This window comes from Sinocyclocheilus grahami, unplaced genomic scaffold (assembly GCF_001515645.1).
Source record: "Sinocyclocheilus grahami isolate Dianchi unplaced genomic scaffold, SAMN03320097.WGS_v1.1 scaffold759.1, whole genome shotgun sequence".
Lineage (NCBI taxonomy): Eukaryota > Metazoa > Chordata > Actinopteri > Cypriniformes > Cyprinidae > Sinocyclocheilus > Sinocyclocheilus grahami.
In genome coordinates this window covers 930,988-951,693 of record NW_015505938.1, presented here as the reverse complement: position 1 = coordinate 951,693, position 20,706 = coordinate 930,988, and the positions used below count along the sequence as shown (strand labels likewise).

The 20,706-nt window shown below is 34.8% G+C and overlaps 1 long non-coding RNA gene across 1 annotated transcript in view; it reads right to left on the bottom strand.

Moving 5' to 3' along the window:
• Window positions 1-293: 293 nt before the first annotated feature.
• Window positions 294-20,706, bottom strand: part of LOC107561190 (uncharacterized) — a 43,126-nt gene continuing 22,713 nt past the window's right edge. Inside the window, exons 3-4 of the long non-coding RNA XR_001605822.1 lie at window positions 475-541; window positions 294-401 (exon numbers count right to left, since the gene is read on the bottom strand). This is a non-coding gene — a long non-coding RNA (uncharacterized lncRNA). The remainder of the gene's footprint in view (window positions 402-474; window positions 542-20,706) is intronic.

Here is a 20,706-nt window from a genome sequence, read left to right as displayed (position 1 = left end):
TCTCTCTCTCTCTCTCTCTCTCTCCTTCTCTCTCCATTTGGAGCTCCTGGATTCACTGGTGAGGTCTTCAGCTTTGGCTCTTCTGTGATATTTGATGGACACGTCCAGGACCTCGGCTGTATCAGGATGAACTCCACATTAACGGCCACCCAGAGCACTGAAAAAGAGTTTGAGGAGCAACACAAGACAAACTGACACAGATACAGAGAGAGAGAGAGAGAGAGAGAGCGAAAGAGCGCAAGATAGAGGAGAAGGGATTTCTTTTTCGAGAGGGATTCCCCACCCAGGGAAACGGAGGTGAGTGCCAGCTGCTGTTTATGATAAAGAGGGAAAGCAACTAGAATATCCCTCATGTGGGGGGACGAGTGGCTCCATTTAATGCTGCTGGGAATGAAGAGAGACTTTATTTGGGCTTGATGCGAGGCGGATCATTTCCAAAAAGTTAGAGGAGAGAGGTCGTGTGTTCGGTCTCACCTCTCTGACGGTCCGTCTGTCGCTCACCAGGTGTCTTTCACTTCACTTTTGATTACGACTTTCGCATCTGATGAGAGAACAGAAGCATATAAGTGCATATATGCAGAAAGATAGAGATTTTGGTCAGTGTTTTCTACTTTATAAAAAGTATGATGGTATCACCATGGTCTTTTGGACAGTAATATGACCTTTTGGGCATTGTACTATGGTAATAGCATGTTTTTTGATACATTATCATGCAAATATCCTTCTTAGATAAAGAACTGTAGCAGTACCACGGTAAAGTGATGGTATTAGATGTTACAGTACTTTATGTCCTCTGGTATTATATATTTAGTATGACGGTATTACCATGGATTTTTGATGATAATGACTTTTTGAAGATTTTACTTTAGCAATACCATGTTGCATATAATACAATGGAAATTGGACATTATGTTGTAGTACTTTATTTACTATGGGATTTACGTTGTAATTAATAGTAACATGTACTAATTGTGTTTTCAGATGTGGTACCATGGTAATACCACGGTTTCTAGTTGGTGGTTTTTGGACATGATATTATGTTTCAACATTACCATGATCTTTGAAGGAACACTTACAGTAAATACCATGGTATATGACTATGATAATTATTTAGAAGCATAATAGTAACAACAACAACAACAACAACAAATATACTCATAACATTGTATATATTAATAAAAATAAAATATATACATATAAATAAAATATATATAATTCTTTTAAATGATAATTTATATATATATATATATATATATATATTATTATATATATTTTTATATTCAAAAACACTGTTTTCTGGACTCTTTTATGCCAGTTAAATCACAGTATTTTTGGTATCTTACAAAACCATATACATACAAATTGTACAGTACATGAATATGGTAATCTTTTTAAAGGTTCTTGGTATTATCATCAAATGTACCATTGGTAGCACCACAGTAAAGGGCTGTCCTTCCCTCATTTCACTCGTTGAGTTGTTTTGAAGCTTAAAGGTGTTTCAGAATTGCGCTCAACTGGCATCAGAGTGAAGCTGGTAACTTAGAAACAGGCATGTCTGAGCGCTCACACACACACACGGGGGATGGGGGCGGTGGGTGTCTTCCATGGAAATAAAAGAAGAATATCTATGTGTTCCACCACGGCGGTGCATGTGTGAGAAGCGGTAATGATGGTCTTTACTGAGAAGTGTGTGTGTCTGTATGTGTGAGTTCGTTTGCATGTGCAAATGTGCATGAAAAAAACAAAAGAACACTGTGTATTAACAGAATAAATCGTGTTGCTGAGCGGAACGGTGCAATCAGTCCATGAGAGCTTGTGTTCATTGCAGCTCAAAGCCGGAGGTTTGTGCGTTCCTGAAGAACCTCATACAGACAGAAATGGTTTGATGAATTATTAATCATATTTTAGAGCGTTTACATCAATAAAAATGAAAACAGGCCGAAAACAAACATCATAGTACTCCGATCACACCGCCCACCCAATAAATGATCCATAAACCTGCCAGATTTAATGCACGTCCTCTGTCTGTGCAAGTGAATGCTAATCTGGAATAGAAGTTTTCCGACAAATTTTGTGATGTAATTAGTGCTGAAGTTTTCATCAACTTGCCAACACGAGTCTTGTGTGCTGATGGATGCCAATTTATTTCCTTTTAAACACACACACACACAGAGGGACACACTAATAGATTCAGATCACACATGCCTCATAAATACACAGGTAACAGGTGTAATGTAATTCTTATCAGTGTCACAGAGTTCACATTCATATCCTGCACAAAATTGTTTGTGTTTTTAGCAGAAGCTATTAAGCATAACATTATAACATATAGCATTAGAAAAAAATATATAAAATAGATTTTTTTTTCTGGGGGGGGGCACAGTTTATCAGCATCTGAGGCTATTTTCACAGAAAACAGGGTAAAAGCAATATATATATATATATTGTTGGCGCATTAGTGAAACTTCTTCAGCTCAGTTGCTGTCCATTTGGCAGATGATTTCATCATCTAAAGTGACGTACAGGACACTAAGTGCAGGGACGGTCCCACTGGAGATGTCTCGGGGTTAAGAGCTCAGAGAGGAGAGAAACTGTCGATGCACTCACTGAGGCCAATCACTGTTCAAGTTTCTCTAATAGTGCTTTGCAAGCACTTTAGATCCAGCAAATAAAACTCTTCATTCCAAGAAGTGTTTTTCACTGTATAGGACTCTTGAGTCAGATATATGGTTCAATAAATGAAGAAAGAAATATTTAAATAAATTATAAAAATGAAATAAATAATATTAAAACTTAAATTACAAATGTATACTTTAAATTAATTAAAATCATAAATAAATTATACATTATATATATTTTTACTTATTTCGTATTATTTTTGTTTGCAAAAAATTGTTTTAGTTGTAGCACAAAAATTATAACATACTACAATATATATATATATATATACACTGTATATATATATCATTTTTGTATTTTATTTGTTTTTTGTTTTGAAAAAGTGAAACAATACAAAATATGTACATTAAAACAGCATTTTTATTACAGAAACATAACGCAGAAACTGTAGAAAGAAATAAACAAATACATACATAAACAAAAATAAATAAATAATGATGGATGACTCTGTCAGATAAACTGTAAATGTAATGAGCCAAACTCATAAGGATTCATACATCTCTGCCAAACTTAAAAATGCAGAACTGAATCGATGACATCAAGGACCAAATAGAATGTTCCGTTCCATTTAGAACCCAAAGCTTTGGCATATGGGCATCGCTAGGCCATTTTTAGGGGGGCTATAACCCCCCTAAAATTTTGCGATTAGCTCCATACACTGTACACAAATTCGTGATCTCCTCATTCCCTTTTAAATTTCATATGAAAACGGCGGCAGACTTCGATCGTCTCCTCCCTCTCTTTCAGCGCGTTCTTTTTCAATCCGTTGACCGTGGCAACGCAGAGCGAGAAACAGAGGACAAGGTCTGTGTTTATCGATAGATTGTTATAATATCTGCATCTGCGCAGTTCTTGGTCATAAATACAGTTTAAAAAATATCATGGGGGAGCAATCGGTTCCACATCTACTGTAAAGTTTTCCCTGCGTTCACCCCTCATCACACCACAGCTGTTTCCTCCAGTGAAAATGAAGCACATATGAGCGCATTCTTTATAAAACAATCATGTTGCCATTTTCATTTGAAAATTTAACTTTCAATGTAATACATATTCCAGTGCATGTCACAAAGAGCTTTGCATACTTGAGCTAAGGAAAGAGGGTTGAACTAGAAATGCAAACAGTAAAATTGTGTGTATACAGTAAATAGGTGTGTGTGTGTGTGTGTGAGTGAGTGAGTGAGATCATGAAGATTTGTATTTGGCTTATTCAGTTATATGTTATACCCATCTATGCAATATAGTGGAATACAGCACTTTTTGGTATGTAAGTTTAGTATACCACCCCTATTAGTCAAACATTTTTATTATACATATATAGGATTGTCATTTTAGGGGGGCTCAGCCCCCAATGAGGGTATAATATTTGTTGACAGTAGGCACACTGAACTTAGTTTGGAGAAATATGTCCAATCAGCCAACTGTACCAACATAAAAAACTACCAAATTTGTCTTACATTACTATAAGTTTGATCACAACAGTTGCAGGATGATAAACTATTAATGCAGAAACGTTTTCTGTGAAGCTGCTTTGCAGGGATGTGTATCATGAAAAGCGCTATACAAATAAACGTGACTTGAATTGAATCAGTTGAGCAATAAAACAATATCCCTTATATCAAGGAAGGAAGTAGGCATAATTAATTAGCTGGTCAAAATTATACAGTTGTGTAGCTGTTGCAATTAATGAATCAGTGCTGAATTTAATATTCAGTATTTCATATAAAATCACTTGAACAAAAAGGAGAAAATGCAATGAGCATGCTATTGACAGACGATAGATAGTCTAGATTTCCTCCAGTGAAAATGAAGCGCATATGAAGGCATACTTTATAAAACAATCATGTTGCCATTTTCATTTGAAAATGTAACTTTCAATGTAATACAATTTCTAGTGCATGTGGCAAAGAGGTTTGCATACTTGTGCTAAGGAAAGAGGGTTGTACTAGAAATGCAAACAGTAACTTTTTGTGTGTGTACAGTAAACAGGTGTTTGTGTGTGTGTGATCGATCATGAAGATTTGTATTTGGCTTATTCAGTTATATGTTATACCTATCTATGCAATACAGTGGAATACTGCACTTTTTGGTATATAAATGTAGCATACCACCCCTATTAGTCAAACATTTTTTATTTTATATATATATTTATAAAATAAATAGGATATAGGATTTTCATTTTAGGGGGGACCCCAATGAGAGTATAATATATATATATATATATATATATATATATATATATATATATATTATACCCTCATTGGGGGCTGAGCCCCCCTAAAATGAAAATCCTAGAATCGCCCCTGGCTTTGGCTCTAATTAAATAGCCAAAGACCCAAGAGTCAATCTCTCATGCCCATTACCGTCAATAGATCAAGTCTGGGGTTGGACACCAGTCAAAGCTTCAGCCAATCAAAACAGTCACAAAACAACAACATCATTCAAAACCATTGAACTATCACATTTCCACAGTCTAAACAGACCCTCTGGAGTCAAATGTTTTTCCCAGAGAGAAAAAAAATCCTTTGATATTGTTGATTAGTTGAGATGAGGATTTTAGTTGGAGTGTCTTTGGCATTTCAGGGTGATCTTCCAGACTGACATTTCTCTTGACCTACAGTGCCAGCACCTATTAAAATGTATAAATCATTAATGATGCACAAAAAGCCCTGAAGTACTTAATCCTGAATATGCATTAGAAAGCCATTAGAAGCCATTCATATCATCATGATTTCACCTGTCACGTATTTCTTCTCTACAGGCCCCTTAAACTATCAGCATCCATTATGTAGAGGTCCACAGCTAGATGGTTTTCAGATCAGATATCCTGGCTCCCACTGCATGTCACATTATCCTGATTACCGGCAACAGAAACATGTCTTCAGCTGCACAATCCAGCCAGGAAATTGATTTGCATCAACATTTCAGCTCCATCATCTCGCAAACGCGATTTCCTGTAACTTTTCTAAAAGCAAAAAGATGTGTTTTAATGGTTGGGTTTCTCTGATGGTGGTTTCTAGAAATAAAGGTCTGAATTACTTCCCAGAAACACTTGACCACTTATTAGTAGGTTTCCTACTAAAAGCATTGTTGATGCATTATGGGAAAGGTTTTGCTAATAGTCATCCTTCTATTTGCAACACCCTTAATTACAACGTTGCAGCTAATTGTTTCCTCTCTGATGGGTGGTGACGGACGACACAAAGACCTCAGAGCGGTTTAACATCAGAACGATGACCAGAAACATATTATTATCATCCCCCAGCAGACCTGAGTTCAGCGGGGAGATTTTTATTTTTTCATCTTTTGAGGGGCATTTTAACCGATGGGTGCTATATTTGTAAAGAAAAGAGAAGCTTCAGTCATGTAAAATAGTATTATTATAATAGTATTTCAAGTTTGGAACAACATGAGGGTGAATAACTGACAGAATCTTTTTTTTTGGGGGGGGGGGCATATTGAAGTATCCTTTTAATATGATTTAGAAGAGATTAAAGTACTGGTAAAACAATTAGTGTGTAATTGCACTGTAAATCTTCTTGGTTTGTTTTCTTATCAATTTGTACATTATGGTTGTATGTTACACCTAATGTTGTTAAATGTTTATTGCATTATTTCAGTTTCATGTGTGTTACCATGATGGTGTTTAGTGTTTGTGTGAATGACACTGTGCACCTTCTATATATGTTAGTATTTAAAAGCTGTTTGTGATGGCTTTGATTCATCATGTGACTTTTTCCATCACCGCCTGCATTTGGTGGTTATCAGTGTATTACAAAGGTACAAAACAGATTTCAGTACTTCAATAGGTTGATATATTAACATTATATCGGTTAATGAAATTACTGTATTTAACTGTCAATGTAAGTTAAAACCATAAAACATAAAATGTTGCTACCGTATTTTTTACGGTAAAATTCCAGCAACCACAGCTGCCGATTTTTTACCATAAATTTTACGGATTTTTTTTTTTTACAGTGTAGCCTTGTTGGAATAATTAAAGCCATATAAAGGGATGAAACAACCGTTTCTATGGAAATAACCAAAACATATCGACAAACACACAACATGTGTGGTGCAGTTGTTTAGAATGCCCTAGACTCAATTAAAGATGCACAAATTCAATATAAGGTGTCACACGCCATCTAATCTGTGTTCATCACACATGCACGCTTAATTATTTGACTCCCACATTCGGTTTTTAACCCCTCCATCACAGAGACCTGTTCTCCACAGCATCTCTGCTCAGTGATGGGTTAATATCCCTGAGTCATTACTGAATTAGAGAGGGGAGATGAGGGTTATCCACACTATCACAAGCCTTGTTAACACAGGGTGATTAATTGGTTTTTAATGCACAGCCATTAATAGCTGTGAATCATGTGTACACACATAAACACTGAGGGGGGAATAAACTGAGCCCACAAAATGTGCTGTTTATTTGCACAAATTTGGTTGTAGTGCCCATTTCAAAAGCACAGTGTCTATGTGCTACACCATTATTTGATTGCTCTCTGATGAATTACTGCTGCCATGATCACTAGAAGAAAAAATCTCTTTAAAATAAAATAGAGTTTACCTCCTGCTTTCTGTGGGTATTAACATTAACTGTGCAAGGCAAAAGAGTTTATTGAATAAGGGTCAATCTCTAATTAGACAAATTTACATAAGAAGGGGTGTGTTTGTGCTAAAAAGAATGACACATTATATCATTTTACATAAAGTGCAGCAATATTCCAGTGATTTTTGCACCATTTAACTGGACTATGGGAGATTTATACCTAAAATGCAGGTGCATCTCAATAAATTAGAATGTCGTGGAAAAGTTCATTTATTTCAGTAATTCAACTCAAATTGTGAAACTCGTGTAAATTCAATGCACACAGACTGAAGTAGTTTAAGGTCTTTGGTTCTTTTAATTGTGATGATTTTGGCTCACATTTAACAAAAACCCACCAATTCACTATCTCAACAAATTAGAATACTTCATAAGACCAATAAAAAAAAAACATTTTTAGTGAATTGTATAAATTAATGCAAATAAGCAAAACAAATAAATAAGCTAAATAAATTAATAAATAAAAAAACAAGTAAATAAATTAAACACAATCAAACAAGCAAGCAAAATAAATACTTAGCAAAAAGCAAATAAGCAAGTAAACAAATGAATAAATAGCAAAAAGCAAATAAGAAAATAAATTGGTAAATGAATAAACAAATAAATAAATATCAAAAAGCAAATAAGCAAACAAATAAGCAAAATAAAAAGCAAAAAGAAGAGCAAACAAGCTAATAAAGCAAACAAATAAATAAACCAGAAAAATAAATGAATAAATTCAATTAAAAAAAAAAAAAAAAAGGAAAAAAAAGCAAATAAATTAGGAAACAAACAATCAAACAAACTAAATAAATACATGGCAAAAAGCAAACAAGCAAGTAAACAAATAAATTAATTAAATGGCAACAAGCAATACATAAGCAAACAAGCTATGAAATGAATAAACACAAGCAAACAAATAAGCATAATAAATAAATAGCAAAATGCAAATAAGCAAACAAGCAAACAAAACAAATAAGCTACATAAATAGCAAAATGCAAATAAATATGCAAAAAAAAATTTGTATTGAAATAACCCATAAAGTGGATCTGTTCTATTCACAAACTACAAACTATGACGAATTTGACCCAAAATTATTTCCTAATCATGCATGAAATATTGAATTAATTACATGCAGATTTTAACAGATTTCAAAATGTACTTAATGAAACAAAGTACACATTTGTTTTCGGTTTATTCAAGATAATTCTTTATAAAAGCCCCCCCCCCCCCCCGAAAAAGTTTCACTGCAGTTTTCTTTTTATTACATTAAAGTGAAACTGTCAAGTCAAATATCAATCCCTGCAATGCCTGTCCAGCTGTGTGTCACTAGGTCACCGCTATTTCGAGCCACAGTCAGGAAATGCAGCAACTAAACAAACAGAAGCGGCCAAAACCACAGCTGGGGGCAACACTACACACACAGATTCAAATAAGCCGAGTGAGTCAATCATATTTGTGATCCCTTGAGCCCCGGCTGTCTCGTTCTGTTTTTGTGTGTGTGATGACTGTTAGATAGACTCTGAGCTCGTCCGAATCCCCCGTTGAGACCAAAGCAGAAGTACTGTCACGGGGCGCTGTTAAACATAAACTGCTTTTAGTTTTAGAATGAAAACAGATTTTTATTTTTATTTTTTTCCAAAAGAAAGAAGTGTTTCTTTTGACAGAGAATTTTACGAGTTACAGGAAAGCATCTAGTTTCTAGAATATTCCTTACAATTGAAGCCTAGCAGGCAACAACACAGTACTGTGAATAAATGGTTAAAATATGCAGGTATCACAGTGTTTTACAACTATAATTCTGAAACATTTTGTGTGTTTGTTTTTTTTTTGCATTAAATTATACAAGCCCTCTGTGCACATTTTAATTTATTTATTTGTTAAGGAAATTAATGCTTTTACTCTGCAAAGACACATTAAATTGATCAAAATTGACAGTAAAGACACTTATAATTTTACGAGACATTTCTATTTCAAATAAATTATTATATATATTTGCGCATCACAGTTTCCACAAAATAATGAGCAGCACACCTGTTTTTAACATTAATAGCAAGAAATGTTTCTTAAGCATCAAATTATAATATTAGACTGATTTCTGAAGATCATGTGACACTGAAGACTGGAGGCATTAAATTATACAAGCCCTCTCTGTGCACATTTTAATTTATTTAATTTACAGAATTGTTTGATATAAACTCAGAATTGTGAGGGGGAAAAAATCTAATTGTGAGTTAAAAAGATGCAATTACCTTTTTTATTTTTGTTTTTATTTTAAATAGTAACATTTCACAATGTTACTGCTTTTACTGTATTTTTGATCAAATAAATTCAGCCTTGATGAGCATAAGAGACTTCTTTCAAAAACATTAAAAAATCTTATCCACCCCAAACTTTTGAATGTAGATCTTGCACAACTACACATCTATAACTAGTATCATAACTAGTTCACTGGAAAGTCACTTTAGTAACTGCTAAATAGGTAAAATTTTACAAAAAATCTTCCTGCTGTTAACCCAGAATATACTTTTTAACAGTTTTGTTTTTAAGGCTAGATACATTCTAGATACATGGGGTTAACATTAATAGCAAGAAATGTTTCTTAAGCATCAAATTATAATATTAGACTGATTTCTGAAGATCATGTGACACTGAAGACTGGAGGAATGATGCTGAAACTTCAGCTTTGCATCACAGGAATAAATTACATTAAAAAATATATAAGAATAGCAAAATATGAAAGCAAGTTTCTGCCACAGAATAAAAAAGGTAATTGTGACATTTTCAACACACATTTTATCTCAAAGTTCATACCTTAATATTCAGATTTTTTTCCCTCTGAATTCTGAGTTTACATCTCGCAATTCAGATTTTTTTTTTCTGCCACGGAATAAAAGAATAAAAAAGGTCATTGTGACTTTATCTCATAATTCTGATTTTTTTTTTCTACCAATTGTGAGTTTATATCTGACAAATCAGAATTTTTTTCTTTCCACGATTCTGCATTTATAGCTCACAAATCTGAGAAAACAGTCAGAATTGTTTGATATAAACTCAGAATTGTGAGGGGAAAAAAATCTAATTGTGAGTTAAAAAGATGCAATTACCTTTTTTATTTTTGTTTTTATTTTAAATAGTAACATTTCACAATGTTACTGCTTTTGCTGTATTTTTGATCAAATAAATTCAGCCTTGATGAGCATAAGAGACTTCTTTCAAAAACATTAAAAAATCTTATCCACCCCAAACTTTTGAATGTAGATCTTGCACAACTACACATCTATAACTAGTATCATAACTAGTTCACTGGAAAGTCACTTTAGTAACTGCTAAATAGGTAAAATTTTACAAAAAATCTTCCTGCTGTTAACCCAGAATATACTTTTTAACAGTTTTGTTTTTAAGGCTAGATACATTCTAGATACATGGGGGAAGTCGTGGCCTAATGGTTAGAGAGTCGGACTCATAACCCAAAGGTTCGAGTCTCGTACCGGCAGGGATTGTAGGTGGGGGGAGTGAATGTACAGCACTCTCTCCCACCTTCAATACCACGACTGAGGTGCCCTTGAGCAAGGCACCGAACCCCAACTGCTCCCTGGGCGCCGCAGCATAAATGGCTGCCCACTGCTCCGGGTGTGTGTTCACGGTTTGTGTGTGTGTTCACTGCTGTGTGTGTGCACTTTGGATGGGTAAATGCAGAGCACTAATTCCGAGTATGGGTCACCATACTTGGCCACACGTCACTTCACATTCTTACTGGCTAAAAGACCATTTTCAGCAAATGACTACAAAAGAAAAGTTCCTTGTTCCAGATTGGAATTTTCTCTCTAAAATACTCTTTAAATGACAGGAGATCTCAGGGTCTGGGTAGGGAACACAGAATCCTCTTACAAGAGCAGATAACAGCTTGTGTTTTCTCTCACAGTGAGCTTTGTCTGGCTCTGGAGGAAGTGCTATATGATGCCGCTCCTTTATTATGGTGGAGAATAATTCGCTCTCTTGGATCCCCGTCATGTAATAAAATTCCACCTATTAAACGCAGCTGGCTCTCGTTAGAAATCTCCCCACTGTACGACTGCTTCTGTCACCGTCGCATAATGACGCAGAAGATATTCTGGGTTTAATTCTAGAGCGTGGATGAGGGAGGCGTTCGAAATACAGAGAGTGACAAGAAGAACATGAAGCTCAAAGAAAAAAAAGTGCACATCAATGTTGGATACCAGACTTGGAGATCAACCCGTGGATGTTATTGGATGCTATTAGAAACCCCTCGCTTGCTCACATGGGGAATAAATGTTGCAAAGCAAGTCGTGCAGCTTCAAATATTAGTATGTGCTGTGGATGATCCAGATATGAACACAAATATGCTGCATTATAAGTTCTCAACCAACCAAAAAAAGAAGGGAATGAATAAATGAGCAAGCAAATGAATAAAATAAAACAGAAGTATTTTAACAAAACGTTTTTCACTTCACAAGTCGTTAACTGCTGAACTGGAGTGGTGTGGATTATTGTGATGTTTTTATCAGCTGTTGGGACTCTCATTCTGACGGCACCCATTCACCGGAGAGGATCCACTCGTGAGCAAGTGATGCAATGCTACATTTCTCCAAATCTGCTCTGATGAAGAAACAAACTCATCTACATCTTGGATGGCCTGAGAGTGAGAACATTTTTAGCTAGTTTTCATTTTTGGGTGAACTGTTCCTTTTAACTCAAATAAGTCATTAAAAACTTGATTAAGTTCATTACATGAAACATTTTCAAGGCAGACCTGAACATATGCAACAGAAGGTGACAGGATCTCTCAGTTTCAATGATATCACAAAATGAAATGCAACCAAATACACTACTGATATACAAACCCAGTTCCAAAAAAGTTGGGACACTGTACAAATTGTGAGTAAAAAAGGAATGGAATAATTTACAAATCTCATAAACTTATATTTTATTCACAATAGAATATAGATAACATATCAAATGTTGAAAGTGAGACATTTTGAAATGTCATGCCAAATATTGGCTCATTTTGGATTTCATGAGAGCTACACATTCCAAAAAAGGTGGGACAGGTAGCAATAAGAGGCCGGAAAAGTTAAATGTACATATAAGGAACAGCTGGAAGACCAATTTGCAACTTATTAGGTCAATTTTTAATTAGCATATTTAAAATTAATTTAAACCTCTTGAGCCACATCGACTCAGGAGACTGAAATCGGCCCTGGCTGGCAAGAATTCAAACCTGCAACTACACGCTAAAATGAGATCCAATCCGCAACCTGAAATAATCAGAGGCACGGCTCCATTTCTTTGATGAGTCCTATGATAAATAGCATCTGTCTGCCTTGACATCCCTGACAAAAACACTGAACAAGCAAGTATCACAAAATGACTAATTTTAATCAATTAGTGACCCAGGAATTTATGCAAACACACAAAATTAACAGAAATAAATCACAGGATGTGCGTAACCGAAAGTCAATATTTGGAAAAAATATTGTCTTAAAAATATATATATGTTTTTTTTTAAAGAACATTTGAACTGTTTTTGGGTCCAGAACAACATTGGACCTCTTTAACTTATATTGTATAGACAAGAAAAGAAAAATTAAAAAACATAATTTTTTCCAAATATTGACTTTTGGTTACGCAAACCATTGGTTATGTTCTTTTGCGTAACCAAAAGTCAATATTTGGAAAAATAATGTTGTTAATTATAAATTGTATAGTTAAGTTGTAAATATAATATTATATAATTATATAATATATTATATATAATATAATATATACAGTATATACAATAAATATAATATTCTGCCACTGAAATAGACCACCCCCTTTCTCCTAATCTCCGCCTTCCACAGACACCCTAACGTCAAAAAAACCCTGTCACTGACAATGATTGACATGCAAAGAGCGAAACACAGTCTAAAAAGCCTCCTACAGTCAGATTCCCGGCTATTTACAGAGCCTCGGGCAGTGACAGAGACAGCAGGGACATCTAAGGATGCCTATTTCAATAATTTTATGAATGTTATTCCATTTTTAAAAACTTTAAAACATGCCAAGCACCAACTGCGAGTGAAAAATAACTCTAGTGAGTAAATACAACTTACTGACCAGCTGGCTAGTCATGCACAACCAGACTTTTGACTAAAAGCAAGACTTAAATCTTTGCCAGAAACCGTCTTGTCTGACATATGACCATTTAGAGACAGGTCAATTTGAAATAGAAAAATATAAATAAAGATTTTTTTTAATGTTTTTAAAAAGTCTTATGCTCACCAAAACATTTATTTTTTTGTGAAATATTACTACAATTTAAAATAACTGTTTTCTATTTGAATATATTTTGAAATGCAATTTATTTCTGATGCAAGTATGAATTGTCACAGTGTTTGCAAATGGTCATACAGAAAACACTAATGAAATCTGTCCAGAAGCACTGACACAGTCAGAAAAAGCAGGATATACAGTTCTGCTCATGAAATTGTCTCAAAACTGTCTTTGAAAGGCAAAAGCCCCCTGTGCACCTGTTGAAGATTGCCATGCGGGAATCTGATTGGAGCTTTTCACAAACGCTTTCTCGTTTTCTGTGCAATAGATCAGACGAGTGGGCGGTTTGTGGGCATGCGATCCGAGGCTGAGAGTAGCTGGCTGCTAATGTTTTTAGGAATTGCAACATAATATACGGTTCAAATTGCAACAGAAGAACAATAGTCTAAGCCTTGCAGTTTTTATCTGACGAGAGTGAGTCAAATCAAACCGATACACAAGGTCTGCTAAAGCTTAGTGTCTGTCAGTTGCGTCTAATGCATCTTTATGAGCTTTTTTGCCTTTATAGGACACAATAGTACAGATAGAACAGGAAAATATATGGAGAAAAAATGTAATTGTAACAAATTGACATTTCAGTGAAGCACTGGTTGGTATGTGATGCATTAACCTGCATTATTTGCCAGACGTATGCAGTAATACAACACACACACATTATAAATTAAAGATGTGCACAACTGCATATTGTCAGAAGCGCTAGTCTAGTTATGGAAACCTTGTACAATTAGGTAGGTTTTATATGTTTTTTTTTCCTGAGGTAAATGTGACGTTACGTGACATTGTTTACAAGCCGCTATACTGATGTATTTGCGTGGAGGAAACACTGATTGAGCAATTACATGAGAGGATGGATTGTAAAGTTGTACTCTTTCTTTTAACTTACCTTCGGATGTTTAGTCATGTTTATTTTGTGCTGAAGCTGGTATTAATGTGGAGGAGGTGATCAGTTCACGTGCGCCTCGCGCTGCCGCTTTTATTGAACTGAGGCGTGCCACGCTACAGCGATCACTCCACAAAACCACGCCAAAACGGCATTTATTGTTTGAATACTGCAATACAATGGACAGAATTTGAAATCTGAGACTTTTTCATATTAAAAGTACCAAAGCACAATGCTTATTGCAATTTATTGGATGGGAGGTGCACTTCAATGTTCCGTCCATTAACTGAAAACAGGCTAGATTAATCGATTATTGGGATTTAAGAATCAATATCGTTTACGGAAATGTTACACCCCTCACCATACTGTGATGCCCTGTCCCGGAGAGGCAAAAACATTAAACCCCATTACAAATGAGGCATTTGTTGCATCCAGTGGGGACATAATTACAGATTATAATGACTTATACTGTCTTTTTACGCGTTGCATTCCATCGGGCCACATAAACATAAAACCATGTCTGCATTTGTGATCGGAGAAATTACAAACAAGCGCTACTCTACACTGCTCAAAACTCGTGTTTGAATCATCAGTGGCAAATCCTTTAAATATAAAAAACGTACTTACAGTCTGTGAGTCAGAACAGCCGGCATTGTAGTCTACTCTACCAGGTTCAGGAAACAGTCCTCCATAAAATGTGCTGCACGCATCTGAATATTTGGGTTGAAGTGTTCTGGAACAGTGTTATAAATACAACTTAACCACTGATTTCTAGTCGTGTCCTCTTTTGGAAGACCAAACATAGTATTTTCGCTTTCGCAACGAAACACACAGCGTCTTCACAAAATGGTGGCGGCAGCAACAATAGTGTTACTTTCTTTCTTTGCGTGAACATTTGGGCGGTGTTATGTAAATCTTCCCACATCATGACGTAGACGTGGGGGCGTGTTTGAATGAGGCGTTTTAGGAGGGTCGTGAACCAGTCTTAACTTTCATAAAAAATATCTCTTTGGGTTTGAGACTTTAGTCTTTACAACTTTAGGGATCTTATCTATTCCCGAACATCTTGTAACACTCCAAAGAGAAAGGAAAACTTGAAATCGCATCATATGACCCCTTTAAGAATCGATATCGTTCCATAAAAATGAGAATCGATTAATATCGAGATAGATATTTTTTACCTAGCCCTACCCTGGATGCTAATCATGAAGCTCTGCGTAGATGTGACATTTGGTCTCGTTTACAAATAGAGGCCAAATATTCAAAACAGGACCGTGACACAAATTTCAGCGACTCTGATAAGTCCCACCACATCGGGCAATGTCAGCGGTGCATCATTCAGGTTTATTTACTGCCAAATTAGAAGAACAAAACGTGTTGTCACTGCTCAACTGCTGGTCCACAGCACATGTTGTGCTAAAAAGACAAGGGTAAACCAGCAGGTTGGTGGTTCTAACTGGTTTGAATTGATTTCCAGGCTAGTTTTAATCACTCAGCATGGTATTATATTTCAGGGTAAATGCCTGAAAACCACCAAAGGGAAACCAGCTAAGACCAGCTCAGAGTTTTCTATTGATCAAATGTGATGGTTTTAGACTTCCAGCATAAACTAGCTGGAAATTCATGCTGGTCTTTTTAACAAGATGCCTGCATGGAGTGGGTGGGTGTTTAACTTACTTCTACAGTTTTATTTTGGTGTTTAGTACAGCGTGATGTTGTGGTTAGTCAACAGCTTATGATAGCATGAGCTGAAAATGCTTTTTTTGTGATGAACATCGTTTGGTCATTAGCCTAAAGTTAATCAACAAACGCTTTAATGATTAGAAGGTTAAAAAAGCAAACTGTCACAGCATGGTAATTATTATATATTTAGAAGTCATCCTGAATCACATGAAATTATCTTCAGAGAGCACAAAGAAGCTGTAATACTGGAGGAAGGGGGCGGAACCAACCGGTTTTAGAACCGGAAGACAGGAAAAATGGAAATCAGAGGGAATACCTAATTTGTTTACAAGAAAAATAATAATAATTAAAAAAAACACTCATTCAAGACCAACACGGTGTAAGAAAAACCTTACAATTCACCATGCTAATCAGAGTTTCCTCTAAAATAAATAAATAAATTATATTAAGCTAGGTAGTTGCTTTTTAGCCCAAGTCCTGGGGTCTTGATTAAAGGATAAAAAAAATAAAATAATAAATATATATATATATATATATATATATATATATATATATATAAATAATAATAATACTATTATTTATTAATTCTATTTATTATTATTACTAATAGTAATAATAATAAAATACATTCTAAATTTGAGTGTATGTGTATATATAAATATAAATTATACAATATAATTTAGAATGTATTTTATTATTAAGAACATTAAAAAATATACAAGAATATATAAAACAATTATTAAATTCAATTTAATACATTTATATAAATTTAATACATACATAAATACATATACACATATATATATACACATATATTCATAAATATAGATAGATCTCTAAACAAGAATACAATTCAGAATAAAAATATAATTTATAATATATTAATATAGTAATTAATACATTAAACAGACAGACAGCCAGACAGATTTAAAAACATATTTTGAAGTATTACATTTAATAAATTATAGCTTAAATTAACAAATTACATTTATTTTTTTAATTCAATTTATTCTTTAATACATTTTTATTTTTGACTTGGGCTAATAAGCAACTACATAGCAGCCATCCACAACACCTTAGCAACTGCATAGCAATATGGGGGGGAAAAAACATTCAGAACACATAGCAACATCCTAGCAACTATCCACAACACACTATAGAGAATAATCTTGCATTATGTATGGATAATATGACCTGCTGCGCACAGGATTTTAACATCAATCTGCTGGAATTTAGCAGTAAAGGACAAAAGAACAAAACACTGATTTTTGAGACACAATCACTACCAGAGGAATAGAAACAATAGCCATTATGATGAATTCTGCAGAAAAAGAGGAATGTTTCATTCTGACACTCAACATCAAATTAAAATGCTAAAAATATTACATGGCGTTCTTGCCTTGTTCTCGCTCGGTTCGTAATCAACAGAAAGCCACGGTGAGCCTCTCTGCATAAATGTTCTCATAAAGACAGCAGACACATTCAGTAGCGCAGTCTAATATTTCATGTTAACATTTCAACTCTGCCGCCGAGATGAAGGCAGCTAAATCAAGCATATTATTAGCCACTGTACTTTATTACTTCCTTTATTAATTTAAGAGCTGATTAGCATGTTCCTTTTAAACGTTATAATTATTTCTGGGGCAAATATCCATTCTGTTCACTAAGATTAAAGTTAAAGATGTGAAAGTTTCTCGGGTACAATTTCCTGACATTTCTGTATAATATCCTTTTCTGACTTGACGTTAAATAATTTTTCTCAAATCTTAATTTTGTGCTTCACAACCTTTATGATGATTTTTTATTTTTTTTTTGCAGCACCTTAGAACCAGAAGACAACGTAAAAAAACAAACAAACAAAACACTTATTATTGATTACATTTATTTCTGTTTTTTTATCTTGCTTCCATGCTAATGTCAAAAGTTTTTGTTCCGATGAAAGATGAAATTAAGTATGTTCTGTTGAATTGTGCACAGTAAAACCATGCACATTTATTAAAGTACATCAAATATGGTTAAAAAACGAATTAAAAGATAAAAATAATAAAAGACTACTACTTTTAATACTATATTTATCTGCTAGATGAATTGTGCACAATACCACCTTGAGCATTCATTTAAAAAGTACATCAAATGTGGTACTTTTACTACTATTTATCTCCTAAATGAATAACTGTAAATGTTATTGCACATTATTCAATGAACGATTATGATTTATTTTAAAAGAGTCTATGAATTGTGCACAATAAAACCTTTCATGAAATTAAATAAATTATTTTACAAATTAATAAATTCTTTAAAAAAAATAGTATAACTTTTGTGTTAATTATTGAATGAATGAAAATGTTATTGCACACATTATTTAATAAAAAGGCTTTATAGACTTTCATCAAAATGTAGTAACTTACAATGATTTTTCTTTTTAGCTGACATCATGATCCCCTCTTACTTTTCAACTCCTCGAATCCAATCACTGGCCATATGGATAAAACTCACAAAAGTACACAGGTTTAAAAACTAAATGACATATTGAGTCTAATTAAAGAGAGCCACTTAAATTTCACCCAGCGCATCAGACTTATGAAACAAACCAAAACTCTGCATGTAGAACAGGAACTTGAATTGTCAAACTGTTGTGGGACTTCAACTGAGTGAGATCAGTAGCAGAAACTCACACAAGCCTGCAGCAGAAGCATTCATCTTCCCCAATAACTAAACTATCAGATGTATAGTGTTTTGAGAACTAAACCCAACAACATCTCGTCCTCCACATGCATATTTCTCAGATCCGCCCTCGTTCACAGAACAATGGTATGCGCAGAGAACAAGGAAGAGCATGAATCTGGGAAAAGAAAAACACTGACGGAAAGAACAAATGTGAATGGGACTTGTCTCGAGTTTCCCTCTCCTACAGAGCAGCACAATCAGCCCAAATGAGGTGAAATTACCAAACAGTTGCAAAAGTAAACGTAATATCCATCACCAGCCTGAAATAAACAATCACAGCATGCAGATTAACAGCAGTGATTCCATTTAAAAAGCTTTCAAAATCAGCCACAAACGAACTGGGAGTAATTTAGCAGAAATCCTTCACTAAAGCCTGCCGCATACTGTGTGATTTTCCTTGCTCTTTACAATCAAACTCTTTTTCATACACTGTGATTGCGCATTACTGAAGTTATTCACATGGTAACATTTTTTGTTGTTGTTGTTGTTTAAAAGATGTATAAAACTATTACCTTGGCATTAAAGGAGACATATTATGCCCCTTTTTACAATATGTAATATAAGTCTCTGGTGTCCCCAGAATGTGTCTGTGAAGTTTCAGCTCAAAATACTCCACAGATCATTTATTATATCATTTTGAAAATGCCTATTTTGAGTGGAAGCAGAAACACTCTGTTTTTCGGGCCGGTTTCTTTAAATGCAAATGAGCTGCTGCTCCCCGCCCCCTTTTCCAGAATAGAGCTGTGCCGTTACAGCTCGAACCTGCTAAAAAACTTCTGTTTTGGTTCTGATTATCATGTTTATCGCGCTGAAATCATGCGTTTTAAACCATATTAGATTCAACTTCTGATATACGGTTTTCTGAGAGCACACGGACAGAAAGCGGCTGTCACAGCATGCGAGTACTAAACTAAGTTCTCATTCACACACAAGTTTACGTTAAAAATACACTAGTTACAAAAACAGTCGGTTATGTCTGTGAAGGTAAACAGCTGGGAAATAAATAGCATGTTTATTTTAGATCTGAGTGGCAGCAGCAATATAGAGTAAATAAATCAATAAATCCTCTGCTCTCGTCTCCTCTGAGACTGGGACTCTAAACAGTGTTCTGTGCTCGTCTGTGCCGCCAAAGACAGAACAGTTAGCATGTTTTGCTCAAACTTTCGCCATGGCATTAGAGCTGGTACACCTTTGTCGCTTGCGAAATGAAGGCGCAATGGGTGTAAACTTACAGATTAAGGGGCGGTAATATTATAATGAGATCCCTTTGCCACATCACCAAGGGAGCGAAATCAGACGCCATCGTTTTTTCAGACGCTTGCAGAAAAAGGCTTCCCAAAACAAAGTTACTGGGTTAATCTTTTTCATATTTCCTTGGTTGGTAGATGCACCGGGGACCTGATTATAGCACTTAAAACCTGGAAAAGTCAGATTTTCATGATATGTCACCTTTAAATGACAGAAAACTGGTGCATGGATATTCCTAATAAACAGCTGAGGGAGTGACAGGAAATTTGACATCTTTCTCTCTTCTGATCAATCTTTCAATCATTTTCAAAATGTTGTCTTTTGGAAAGTCGTAGGAACTAGGGCTGCACGATTAATCGAATGCGATTGTCATGCGCATTTTGTTAGTAAAGCCGGTTCTGTAATCAGCAGTAAATCATCATCACATGCTTTCAGATGGAGCAGCATTTACTACACATAGCCGTAGTTCACTGACAAGTTACGCAAAAAGATCGCAGATGATTTTATTGCGCGATTCTGAAATCGAAGAAATCGTTGGCGATAATGACAGCTGTTTGC